We start from the raw sequence: 14,176 nt of genomic DNA on the forward strand, positions 1-14,176 counted from the left end.
AAAAAGGATATTGATGCAAAACAAGAAAGTTTTTTTAAGTTTATTTATTTTAAGAGAGAGAGAGAGAGTGTGTGTTGGGGAGGGGCAAAGAGAGAGAGAGAGAGAGAGAGAGAGAGAATCCTGAGAGAGAATCCCAAGCAGTCTCTAAACTGTCAGCATGAAGCCTGATGTGGGGCTCAAATCATGAACCATGAGATCATGACCTGAGCCAAAATCAAGAGTCAGACACTTAACTGACTGAGCCGCTCAGGTGCCCTAAGAAAGACATTTTTAAAGAATACTGTGTCTAATTGTATATTTAAAATTAACATTTTAAACCCTAATAGAGTGAATTAATTCCTGGGAAAAACATATGCTATCTTAGAAGAAATAGTAAACTTTAATATAATAATGCTAATTTGATACTGAAATTATATTTTTATAGTAATATAGATATGTGCAGTTTATGTTATATACATATAAAAAAGTCACTATATCTCCAGGCACTAGTCATAGGGTCCTTTAATACTTGAAGAGAAAATACTATATAAAATATTGAACAACAAGGGGAACTGACGATAGCCATCCAATTTGTTATATGAAATTACAAGTAACTTAAAAATCCAGGAAAGGGCCAAAACATTATCAAACAAGTGTTGAATATAGCTCATTTCTAGGTTGAAAGATTAATAGATAAAAAGAATAGCTTATCCCAACAAAAATGAGTGGTAAATATGAGGCTATCTATTAATATAATGGCTCATATTAATACATCAAAAATAAACTGTGGGATGCCACTACCATTTTTACTACTTTAATCCTGGGCAAAGCCTTTTAGGGAAAAGACTACTTACATTAAAAGATGTTGAAAACTGGAAGGTGATTCCTCTTGTGCATAGAACACCAATGATGTTAAATCAAGTCTTCTAAGAAAGGGAGAAGCCACCTTTGATCATAGAAGAGATTTTATTTATGTAGTCTCTAGGAACAGTTAGAGAGAGAGAATAAGAAATAAATGGGAAAGGAATGTAAAGAAAGGACAAACAAAAATAAGAAATGGTAGAAAAGTTGTTTTCTCTCCCTGGAAACTTACAATTCTTTAATTATCAGGTGTGAGTAAAATTTATCATGGAAATAAGCAAAGGTGATGAGTTTTGCATCTGGGTTATCGCAGATCTAAATTAAGACACTGGGAAAAAGCTGAAGCAAGGAGAGAGCTAGAAGCATAGAGAAGCAAACCTTGAAAGCACAGGGTTAGATCAATGGCAAAGTTTAACCCTGTTATCTGGGCTTCATGTAGAAAACTATTTTATCATTTCTACACTGGTAACAAAAGGCACTAAATTAAATTCAATAAGTTTTGATATCGTATTAGTCAGGGTTCTTCAGAGAGATAGAACCATGCTTCCCCTGGGGTGGAGATGCTGCTCCCCTTGGCAAAGAAGACTCATCAGAAATAAGGGGATCAGTGACCCCAGATTCATTAGGGTCTTTCCACGTGCCCTCTTTAAAGCTTTCAGGATCCTAGGCTTCCCATGCAATGCTATTCACAGGATGAGCTCCTCAGTTTGATTTTTAAATATCTTAGCTAGCACTTGGGCTACAGGACATAGAATCTTCCTCAAGACACATATAGAAGCTTTCAGATCATTTATGCAGTGGTTTTGAGTTGGGAATTCAAATCCGTGAGCTCATCCTTCATTTGTCCCTTTTGGTGCAGCAACTTTGGAAGCAACTCACCAATATCATCATATTCAGCATTTCAACAAAATGTCCAAAAGTATCACATATAGTCCCTGGGTTCCTTGCTTCTTATAAGAAGTTGATTAGGCGTCCAATGGTGATATTTACACATTTGCATAGCTAGATTGCTCCATGGACTTTCTACTACTAGAAAAAGAATCATTAGTCTTTAAACCTAGTCAGATTTGAGAGTCAGTTCCGGGAATCTCAGAACCAGTTCAGAAAACTCATCTTAAAATTCTGTTTCTATAAAACAGCTCTTGGTACTAAATCTCTATTAGGTTTCTCAAAAAACAAACAAACAAACAAAACAAAACAAAAGCCAGAACCAATAGGCTTATAATAGTTCATAGTAAATATTACACTTTATTATTAAGGTCACAGCTAAAATTCCAAGTTCCTCTACTCTAACCACTCCTCCTAAAACAAACAAACAAACAAACAAACAAACAAACAAAAACCCAATGTATTTAATATTACTGATCAGAGAAATTTACGTAGAAAAAACCATAATCACTCCTTTTTAATTAGGAAAGGTTATTTCACAACATTTTCACACTGCATTTACCCCACCTTTTACTAGAAATAGAGAAAACTAAGTGAAAAATATAAAAATATCTTATTTTTTGTTTTCTTCAAATTTTATTTGGTAAATTTTTCAAACCTAGAAAAATTTAGAGAGAGAAATTAAACTTTTTCACTTTACTTAGATTTACCAATTAATATAATTCCATACTTGCCACATATTTTCTCCTCCTTTTCCCTCCATCTTTTCCTTATTCCTTCCTCCCTCTGTCTCTCCCTGTCCCACCACCCACTCTCTCTTAGTCCCTCTCTCTATGTCTCTTCCTCCTTCCTTCACTCTTTATCTCTCTCTCACTTTCCCCTCTGAATCATTGGAGATTTCTAACTTCATAATACTTCATCACTAAACATTTCACAAATACCTAATCATGTACTATCTAACAATAAAGACATTTTCCTACATGGCTATAATAACACAAGACCTAAGACAATTAAGAATTTTGTGTGAGCACTGGGTGTTATATGTAAATGATGAATCACTAAATTCTGCTCCTGAAACCATTATTATACTATATGTTAACTAACCTGGATTTAATTACAATAAAAAATACACACATACACACAAAATAAAAATAAATAAAATAAATTAATTAAATTAAATAATGGGTAATATTTAGAGGAGATTTAATCAATAAATGACACTATCCATAAAAAATAATTCTATATTTTATAAATGCAATCCATTTTCAAAACTTTTTACCAGTTTTCCCCAAAATATCTTCTTCTTCTTTTTTTTCAAGTTTATTTATTTTTGAGAGAGGGACAGAGTGTGAACGGGGGAGGGGAAGAGAGAGAGGAAGACACAGAATCTAAAGCAGGCTCCAGGCTCTGAGCTGTCAGCACAGGGCCCGACTCAGGGCTTGAACTCGCGAACCATGAGATCGTGACCTGAGCTGAAGTCGGGTGCTTAACCAACTGAGCCACCCAGGAACCCCTCCAAAGATATCTTCTATAGACTTTTTTTTTTTTCCATTCTAGAATCTATTCAGTGTTTATCCATTGCATTTAGTTATTATGTTTCTAAATTCTAATAAGCTTGAATTAAAACATTTTTTAAAATATTTTTTAATGTTTATTCTTGAGAGAAACAGACAGAGTGCTAGCAGGGGAGGGGCAGAGAGAGAGGAAGACACAGAATCCAAAGCAGGCTCCAGGCTCCAGGCTCTGAGCTGTCAGCACAGAGCCCGAGGCCAGGCTCAAACTCACCAACCTTGAGACCATGACCTGAGCCAAAGTCAGATGCTCAACTGACAGAGCCACCCAGGCACCCCTAATAAACTTAACTTTTTAAAAGGTCATATTAATTATATTGGAGTATGTTCCACATTCTGGTTTTGTCTGAGGTTTATTCCTGACTAGATTTCAGGAACACTACATAGGTGATTGTTTGTATTCGTATTACTTTATGCCAGGAGACATTATTGAGCAATATTGTAACTATGGTGTGAGACAAACTCTGTAATATGGATGAGCATTTTTCTTTCTAAACACCACATTTTCTAGTGTCACATTTTATATCATATTATTCCAGTATTCTTCCATAAAGGCTTATCTCACTTCTTTTTACACCTGAGAAAGCATGTCATTTAGAGCAGGCATCTGTAGCATTCCCTCACTCTGACCTGTAATGAACCTTTGCTTTCCTTATCATGTTTTAACTAAAATCTAACTGTGTTTAAATTGTCACTTTGAACAAGGAGGCCAACTTAATGCACTTTTTAAAATAATAAGCAGGTTATCTTGCAGTCTTTTTTCTTTTTTAATCAGGATGACCAAATGTCATTAAGTTTCCTCTAAAATATCCAATCCTATCTGCAATATCCATGACCTTGGGGATATATATATATATATATATATATATATATAAATTTTTTTTTTTTGGTCTGTACCTTGAATTGAATTCTTTATTTCACAAACTAAAGAATTCTGATCAACTTCTGATGGAGACCAGTGCAATCTCTCTTTTCTAAGTCTCTTTACAAATTATATGAATACTAATCCTGGGTAATGGGTGTTATAAAACATAAAATTCATAAACTTTAGAATCATTTATTCTGCTTTATATAATGGGTGTTTCCTAAGGGATTTTTTTAGAAAAAAAATTATACTTAAGAAAAATTTCACAAACCACTGTTACAAGCAATAGAAAACCATTAAATAAATTGTTTCTAACTGGGTTTACATTATAAAAAGGTATACTTTTATGATTGGATGTATATATATCAGATGTATCTTTAATTTCTTTCCTCTTAGTGTGGATCTCATTTCAAAAGTTACAGCAAGTAACCCAGGAAGAGATGCTAAGATTCTCAACCATGGCAAAGTAGTGGAGTTGTAGAAGTTGTAGTTAAAATAGATATTAAGGGGGCAGACTTGACTTTTGTTGGTCACTAACAAGATATTTGGAAAGTCGGAATAGAACGTAATCTAGGGTGACTCTCAGACTTCTATCTTGAAATAGAAGTTACTTAGAAAGTACTTGGGAATTACTTAGAATTTCATATATTCCAGGAAGGACAGAGAGCTACATTTTGAGAATTGAGAGTTTGTGGTGTTAAGATGACATTCAATTGGACATTCCTAATATGCGATTTAATATGTAAGTCTGGACCTAAGGAGAGAAGTCTGGTATAAAGATATAAATTTTAAAGCCACATAAGTGTATCCGATTGCACAAGGCAAGCATAAAGTGAGAAAACTGAAAAAGAAATGCTGGGAAAATACCAACATTTATAAGAATGTTAAGGGAACATGAGCGCCATGAAAATGTTCTCTTTCTGGTTCTTGTGTTCATTTGCTACAAATTCATATGCCTTATGTGTTTGGTTGCACCAACTATGTATCCCTTCTCTAGGCCAGTCCTTCTTGGTCAAGACTTTTTACAAGTCTTTTACAAGACTTCAATGTTTTTACATTTATTTATTTATCTTGAGAAAGAGTGAGTGGGAAGAGGGGGAGGAGAGAGAGAGGAATAGAGAGAGATTCCCAAGCAGGGATCAAATTCATGATCTATGAGATCATGATCTGAGCCAAAATCACGTGTCAGTTGCTTAACCAATTGAGCCACCCAGCTACCTGGAGAATTCCCATATTTTTGCAGGGGGGTTTAACTTATTAGTTTTCTAGCAATGTTTATTTCTAATTAGATAATCCATGTGTAGAGAAATACTTAAAATTCAGAGTGCCTGAGATAGGTAGCACTGAGATACAGTGAAGGACAGAGGAAGGGAAACAGATAGCTGTCTATTAAAGACGAAATTTATGCATTGCCTGGGAAAGAGAAAAAGGGGAAATGAGTGCGTAGTATGGATTAGAGACAGTAATGCAATGAGGATCTTAAGCTGAGTCACCTTCTTTTGTATTCCATTGACAGAATTCAGTTGTACATCCATACCTAACTGTGAGATCTGTAGTCTAACATTGAATTCAGGGACAAAACTGTTGTTATTACAGTTATCTCATCATTGCAAGACTCAATAAGACTAGAAAGTGGAGAAACAACAAGACATTGTGTACTATACAAATGAGATAAAAACGATATGTTTTATAAAGATCTTGAAATTTTATGTAAAGGATCAAATAAGACATGGTTTGACAGCAATAGCAGTTATGTATAGGTGAATGTGGTATAATGCATAATACTGCCAGAGATTAGAAAAGCAGGGAGTTAGTGTAAATTTTTATTGACTTAATAACATTTTGGAAAGATAGGTGTCTTCAATTAGGCCTCATACATTGTTGGGATTTCAACATGTAGAACAGACGGGTCCATATACACTAACTTCTCATCATGTATCCTCCTTCTATTCCCAGAGCTTTCGTCCTCTAGGTAGCTAATCCCATCTGTTTATATAAGTATTGTCTATGGACACCAAGTTAATTGGATTGCTTTCTTTTCCCTTTATCTTCTTGAAGTTGGGTGAGAGGAGCTGTCTGAGTATCATAAATCTCCATCAGTTCTGGTGCTGTGCTGGCTGTTCAGCTCCAAGTAGGCAGCTTATGAATTGTGATGATTTATAGTTTTAATCTTTTCTATAAATGAGTATAGAGGCTATGCAACAGGCCCCTATTTACAAAGACAACAGATAAATAAGTAAATAGATAGATAGATAAATAATCATAATAACCTTGAGATTAAGATATAATATTACAAAATCAAGTAAGATTGAATAAATATATTTTAATGCTCTCTTCTGAAGTGGTTAGCAAACTGTTATTTTTTTCTATCTACAAGTGTTTATGGGTGAGTAATTGGAAGTATGTGGGGCTATTTTATTGTATCCACAGTAGTAATGCATTAGAGTATACTCATTATCTTCCTGTCCATGACATTAATTCCTAACTTATCTGACATGCTTTGAATAAAAACTTCTATCTCAGCACCTTTTCTAAAACGTACAACATGACTATAGAATATTAGAAATTAAAACACATTATTTTTTCATCTAATGCATTTGACATATTATATAACTTTAAGGTGAACAGATGTAAAAATTTGATGCATTTATATATTGTAATATGATTGCCATTGTAACAAAATTACCTTTATCACATTACATAATTATCTTTTCTTTTTAGTGGTTGGAACAATGAAGTCATAGGTATGTTGTTTAGGGGTACAAACTTGGAACAAGTAGGAAATAATCCATAGAGATTTAATGCACAGTTTAATGAATATAGACAACAGTGCTGTTCTGTAGTTTTCAAACTTTCCAGGAAGACACTGTCAAGCAAGTCTCATCTACACCCAAGATTATTAAAGTATTTTTGGCCAAAATTATAGTAATAGTAGTTGACAGAGATGGGCATACAACCCAAGATTCAATTTTTCACTCTTTCACCAATATAACATACTATCTGTGTTAAAACATACTGTGTTAAGATTCAATGTTAACTGAAAAGAAAAAAAAAAAAAGAACTCTACAATTTGACAAAACCTGGGGATCAAAATTTCCAAAGTTAGCAAATTGAATTGGAGTTATCTTTTGTACTTCTTAACTAAGACAAATTATTTGTTAAAGTTTATATAAATCAAAAGAAGATTTTTGTAATCTAATTGCTCAGTAGTATGGAAAGGTGAGAAGTTTTATGTTGAGTTAACAATAGAGTTTTCTGGGATTAAAAAAATCCATGAAGTTAAAAAAAGCTCAATGTTAAAATAATTAACCAATTTAAAGATAAATCTTTGTTCTACATGAATCCTGTCTTTAAAAATAAAATGTCCAAAATATATCTTAGAGTATTCTTGAAAGACTCACAGTGAGTGCCATTCATACTCATTAGTTTATTGTGATAGTCTTATCACTGAAGTAATTGGAGATATTTGCTTTATACACTGTGGTGCTTTACAAATTTCACGACTACATTTTCTTTCTTTCTTTCTGTGAGGCTGTCATGTTTATTTCCTGTTGCTATTAGAGTAATTACTCCAATCCCAAATTCTAGAAATGATGGACAAGGGGCCCTAAATTTAACAGAATTGATTTTAAGTTGTCTGTTTCTCAACAACAAAATAGGAATAACAAGACTTCTCTGAGAACAAAATAAAATCTCATAGGATTTTTATGAGAACGAAATAAACTGTTAGATGTATACACTTAGAACGGTGTCTTAATAGTCAATTATTATTTTCTATAATATTATGATGTTTTTGCTTTATTACATCACTGGGTTGCAAAATGATGTTGTTAAGACTTAAAAATCTATGTCTATAACCAAAAATTATCCTTTAAGCCAACACCATATTACCTCCAAAATCAGCATGTTCTTATTATAGGTAGCAATTAACATATTGATTAATGAACTTGAATTTATTTCTCCATCACAGAAGTGAGAATGTCTTATAATCTGTTAAAAATGAATTAGCTTCCTCACGTAGGAAATAGTTGACTATCTTTTGTTAAGCATGTTTAATATATCCTCCGGGCTTCTCTTCAGAGATGACCTCAGAAAACTTCCCACTATGTTACATTTTCTGATATTTTTCAGTATCCACTGGGTTTTTCTTATGTCTGCTTCTTCAAGTCTGAGTGATTTTTAAAGACCCAATTCCCTGTGTCACCTTCCTTTCTTCTTGTAATAGTGGCTTCTGATATATCTCCTGTTTCTTCTCTATTTCTGATATATTTATTTCCGAATTCTACCGCTGAACTTATTTTGGCATTGTATGGGGTCAATAACAGATTTTTAAGTACCATTATATTGTCTTAGAGTTCTATAATAACCCTCACTCAGATATCAGATAACAATAGCCCATCCACATTACCATTTGAATATGATGTGCTTGAGTATGAGTATGTTTGAGTTGTTTCTTTATTTCTCCTTCTAAAATTTTATCGAGCTTTTTGCATCTGGAAATTGATGCCCTTCTTGAAATTCAGTAAATTTAGGGCCTTTCTTTTTCTTTTATTTTTTTAAATGTTTATTTATTTTTAAGGGGGAAGGGAGAGCACGAGCAGGGAAGGGGCAAAGAAGGGGGGCAGAGGATCCAAAACCGGCTCTGTGCTGATAGCACAGACAGTGCAGAGCCTGATGTGGGGCTTGAACTCACAAATGGTGAGATCAGGACCTGAGCTGAAGTCAGACACACGACCGACTGAGCCATCCCAGTGCCCCACAAACTTTCATTTTCTAATTTTTTCCCCCTTCCCTATTGTTTTTCTTCTTTGCTTCTAGGACTCTGATTTTATCTATGTTTATAAACTTGATTTCCTGCTCCAGATTTTTGAGACTCTTAGTTGTTTCTTTAGTTTTTTCTGTCTTTCTCAGATTTATTAATTTCTATGGGGCTATCTTTAAGTATCCTGACTCTCTCCTGTCTTCTATGTTCTATTAACACTTATCCAGTGATTTTTCAGTTGTTGTACCTTCCAGTTCTAGATTTTACATTTGTCTCTTCATAGTTTGTGTTTCTGTGCTATTTCCTATAAATTAATCCATTATGTTTATTTTTTAAGATTATGAACATATTTATAATATCTTTTCTAAAATCCTTATCTATTATTGTAATATCTGAGTTATCTTAGGTTTGATTACTGTTGACTGATTATCTTTTCTTGAGAGTATACATTTTCCTGATTTTCACATATCTAGTGATTTTGATGGGAAGCAGATGCTATGAATGGTATGTTGCAAAAGATCTGGATTTTCTAATAGTTTCTGCAAAGAGTTTTCATTTGAATGAACAATTTACATGGCCACAGTCAACTCTAAATACTGTCTTCCCTGAAGAGGGCATCATCTGAAATACCTCTCTCTCAGCTTCCAGTTGGTGACTTCTTGCTAGGACAATTGTGATCAGGTTTGATTATATGTTTGTGGTATAGAGACCAGCCAAGTATTTAGGTGAATCTTGTTGGAGTTCACTTCTTTCTAGAAGCATCTTTCCCTTTATGTCATTAATTATGCAGCCATTCGACCATCTCTGGTCTTTTATCTGACATCTCAAGCTAGAAAAATGGTGGCTTTCTGCCACCCAAATTTGAAGAATATAAAATACCCTTGTCAATAGACTGAAAAATGAAAAATAATTCATGCTGTACTTTGTGTTTCAAGGCAGACTCTCTTACATGTTCTGCCTGATTCTGGTAATATTCCAGTGACAACATACTATTTTCTTTTAAAATCATGGTTATGATTTATAATTGTTATATGCAAGAGGGTCAGTCTATCCAAGTTACTCCAGAATTAACTGGGATAAAGAACTAAGATTATCATTCTTTTTAAATTATGAATAATTATATTAAGTACTATACTGGCTTTTTTGTGAGGATAAACAGATAACTTATATAAGTCTTTTAATATATATTTTGACACACGAGTACCCAAAATATTATATACTTATTGTAATACTATTTTCATTGTTTTGGTACCATAGATTTTTAGACATTTCCTCATGATTGGGCATCTTTGTGTTGGAAAAATGTTCTTTGTCTTCTGTATCTTGCTTTTTAGAGAGAAAGAAAGTAAGTAAACAACTAACTGCAGGTCAAGTTTGATAGTGGCCACAAAGTAATGCACAGAGTTTGGTGGGAGACAATGTGTGCAATGTCCATATTTTTGAGACAAGGAATACTTGTCAATCTTTCAAAAATAAGACTTTTCAGGAATAAAAATGATTTTATTGTATCTTTACTAGAAATGTAATTCAGATAATACTAAAGAAAATACCAAGAGCTATATGGCATAGCAGACTTGTAACACCCAGAAGGAAATATTAAGTCAGAGTTGCAGAACTTATCAGCATTTTTGATTTGTCATCTAACCAATAGGAGGTATTATTCCCCTGAAAAATACCAACACTTACAGAATCTAAGGACATTTATAAATAAATAACATTCTTGTGTCCAATGAAAAACATGCTCCTCAGTCCCTTAGAAAATCTAAGTCCTTTTACAAATGTAATACATGATGATCATAATTTCTTATAATTAAAAAAAATCTGCACATTTGAAGATAAATTTACCTTGAAACATTAATGTTCAAATATTAAAATTTTATTATCATTTTTTACAAATTACAAAGAATTTTCAAATTTAAGATAATTTTGATATTGGAATATTCTGCACTATCTTCTTTAAATCCTTTCTCCATCAGTAAAAATATAAGGTTGACAAATTATCTTCAATCTGAATAAACAAATAGATTTTAAAACCCAAACTTAGTAAAGAACAAAATTAAACACAATATGAATTGAGATGTAAAGGAAAGCATTTTCTTCTTATTTAAATTTTTAAAAAGACTTTTAGGGATGCCTGGGTGGCTCAGATTTTTCAGTATCCAACTCTTGAATTCAACTCAGGTCATGATCTTATGGTTTGTGGGACTGAGTCCCACATGGAGCTCTGTGCTGACGGTGCAGAACCTGCTTGGGATTCTCCTCTCCTCTCTCTCTGCCCCTCCCTTGCTCACTCGAGCTCTCTCTCTCTCTCTCTCTCTCAGAATAAATAAACCAAGTTTTAACTTGGATGGCATAATAAATATTTTTCTGTAGCTTTTATTTTTTTGGACAATGAATATCAATCATTGGATTTAATTAATAAATAATGTAATTAATAAAATCGTTAGTGTAGATTGAAAAATCAAAATAAACATTTTTTAAATAAATCAAAAGTAAAAAATACTTGTAGTAACATCATAAAGTTAATATGGTTGGAAGTGACAACATGATTTGTTTTATTTTTTATTGGTATTAAGTAGAGTTATATAATATTTAGAGACTCTAAATTAACTCTTCTGTCATAAAATGTTATCTATGTCATATAAGTATTTTTTATCATTTTCAGTTTCATTATTAATATGATATTATTCATTGGCTTGATTATTTAGGTCTGCAAAGAAACAAAAATATGTACCAGTTTAGTAAAATACCTTTTTTAGTTTTTAGATTGCAATCAGCATTTGGCAAATTTACTGTTGGGTTTTCCATTTTATTTCATGCCTAGAAAGTCAGTTGCTTTTGAAAGATGGCCCTTCAGGAACCATCACCACCTCTTTTCTTTGCCTTAGTATATTTTTCTTTTGACTATCACGTCCCTGGAAATTTTGCTTCTGACCTCATGAAACTTAAAAATGAATCCATGAATATTGGCTGAGAAGCATCCATTTTGGTCAGGGAACTGCATGGAAAATCTAAGCAGTAAAATTCTATTCATTTCATAGCAAATTTCAGTTTTACAATTGTATAGATATTTAATATGTTATGATTTCCATTTGCTATATTCTGAAACTCCAGTTTGTAAAAATTGTAAAAATTTTGGACTCTAAATTCTCCATGTGTCTTTTAATGTGTGGGTCTTATTCTTTTTTCCTTACATCTGAATAATTCTTTGACTATGACTTTCCTTACTACATTCCTTTCTTCTTCTTCTTTTTTTTTTTTTCTGTTATTTTGATGCAAGAGTCTTTCTTTAAATTTTAAACCACGCACTGTATGGTTAATATGAATTAGTATGTGCTGGTCTCTAGAGTGTTTAGGCAGACTGATATATGGAATACATGAAAATCCAGGCAAATATTACTATGGTACTTTTATGGCATGTATTGGGTAGCAAGAGACTTGTCTGTGATGAGAAGCTGGCCAAAATTTCATTGGCAGGCCAAAATTGTGTTAGGACAATTTTCACATAGGGCAAGTCATTAATTTTCTCACATATTTGTAGAACACACAACATCTGTAAGAAAAATAGGAACTTTTATCCACATTAGACAGGAAGAGGTAGTTAACAAGTCCTCCAGTACAGCACTACTATACTTTCAAATGTCTTCTTTGTTTTTAATAGTGAACAGATTCTTAAGAATTTGGTCAGTGATTGGCTAGATTCCTCTGTATCTCAGTACACAGTGTCTAAATGATGCCTTGATGAAGATACAAATAGTTACTTACTGAAATACAAACAGTTATGTAGAAGTAACATTCCTAGAGAAGTGTAAAACTGGGAATAAATTTATAATCCCAACAAAGAGATTCATTAAGAAAAAAATTTTAGGGCTGCCTACATGGCTTACTTGGTTAAATGTCTGACTCCTGATTTCAGCTCAGGTCATGATTTCACAGTTCGTGAGATTGGGCTGTGCATTGGGCTCTATGCTGACAGTGTGGAGCCTGCTTGGGTTTCTCTCTCCCTCTCTCTGCTTCTCCCCTGCTCACACTCTTTCTCTCAAAATAAATAAATAAACTTAAAAAATGTTTATGAAATAAAAAGAATTAAATGGAGGATAACATAAAGAGCAAAAGACACCTGTCAAAAATGATGAATTGAGAGTCTTGGAAATGACAGTAGAAGAAAAAACATTTGTCAGATTTAAAGCAAAATTTATACTTCTTTAGAGCATCCTCACAAAGAACATGCCTGCTTTTCCTGGTTTCATGTGATGTGGAAACAATAGAAATTTCTTACAGATTTCAGGAGGTGAACTGCTATGCCTTCCAATTTGGGAAAATAATTCTTGGTGATATGTTTCGAAGATAATGAATTTGCAGGATCAGACTAGTGCCTGCTAAAAAGCACCATGGACAGCTTCTAATTCTTCCTCAGTTACTTCCATTTCCTGTTTTATATGTAGTCCTCCTAACACCCAAGTGAGACATTTATGTTCTAAATGCAGAGTCTTATCAGGTTGTTCACTACACAGAATTTTATTAATGCATTCAGAGTCCTGCATCTTAAGCCAATTTCTTCTCTGAGCACATGGCCAGCATTTACTTCCTCTTGATTAAACTTATCACTAGACCATTTTACTCAGCTATCTCACTGGCACATCAGTCTCAGTATTTTCCAGTCAAAACTCATGATCTCTATTCCACCAACCTTCTTGCAGTTCCCAACATTCACTTTCTCTGTATCACATACCATACATTCCCACTAAAGATTTGGCCATTCAACCCATGCAGTACTATTCACAATTGGTCTTCAGTTACTGAAATGTGTTCAAAGAACAGGCAGAGGATCAAGTTTGACTCAGTCAGAAGCTGGGAAAGGAAAATTCTTCTTGAATCGTTGAAGGAGATACATCTGAACTTAACGGCCAGGAGTCATCTTTCTAATCACATTTTTAAAAATCGTATTCAGTAGGAGCTAATAAAGCAGGAATCAAGATAAGATGACAATGTCTGAATCCCCAGTTCTAATCTCTGAAGTATCTTGAGCTACCATTCTTCCCATGCATTTTCCTTTTATTTTGTAGAAAGACTTAAGCTCATTTGCAATGCATTATCTTGTTTGTTTATTTTTGAAAGCTAACTTGAAGAGGGATTTCTGTCATGTGCAACTAAATATTTTAATTGATCCCTCCTCTTCTATATCGCCTTATTCTGTGATACCATCCTTGTCCAGGCTTCTAAAGAAGCAATATGAAGAGAATCATTTGG

The sequence above is a fragment of the Panthera leo genome, chromosome D1, assembly GCF_018350215.1.
Source record: "Panthera leo isolate Ple1 chromosome D1, P.leo_Ple1_pat1.1, whole genome shotgun sequence".
In the NCBI taxonomy this organism is placed as follows: domain Eukaryota; kingdom Metazoa; phylum Chordata; class Mammalia; order Carnivora; family Felidae; genus Panthera; species Panthera leo.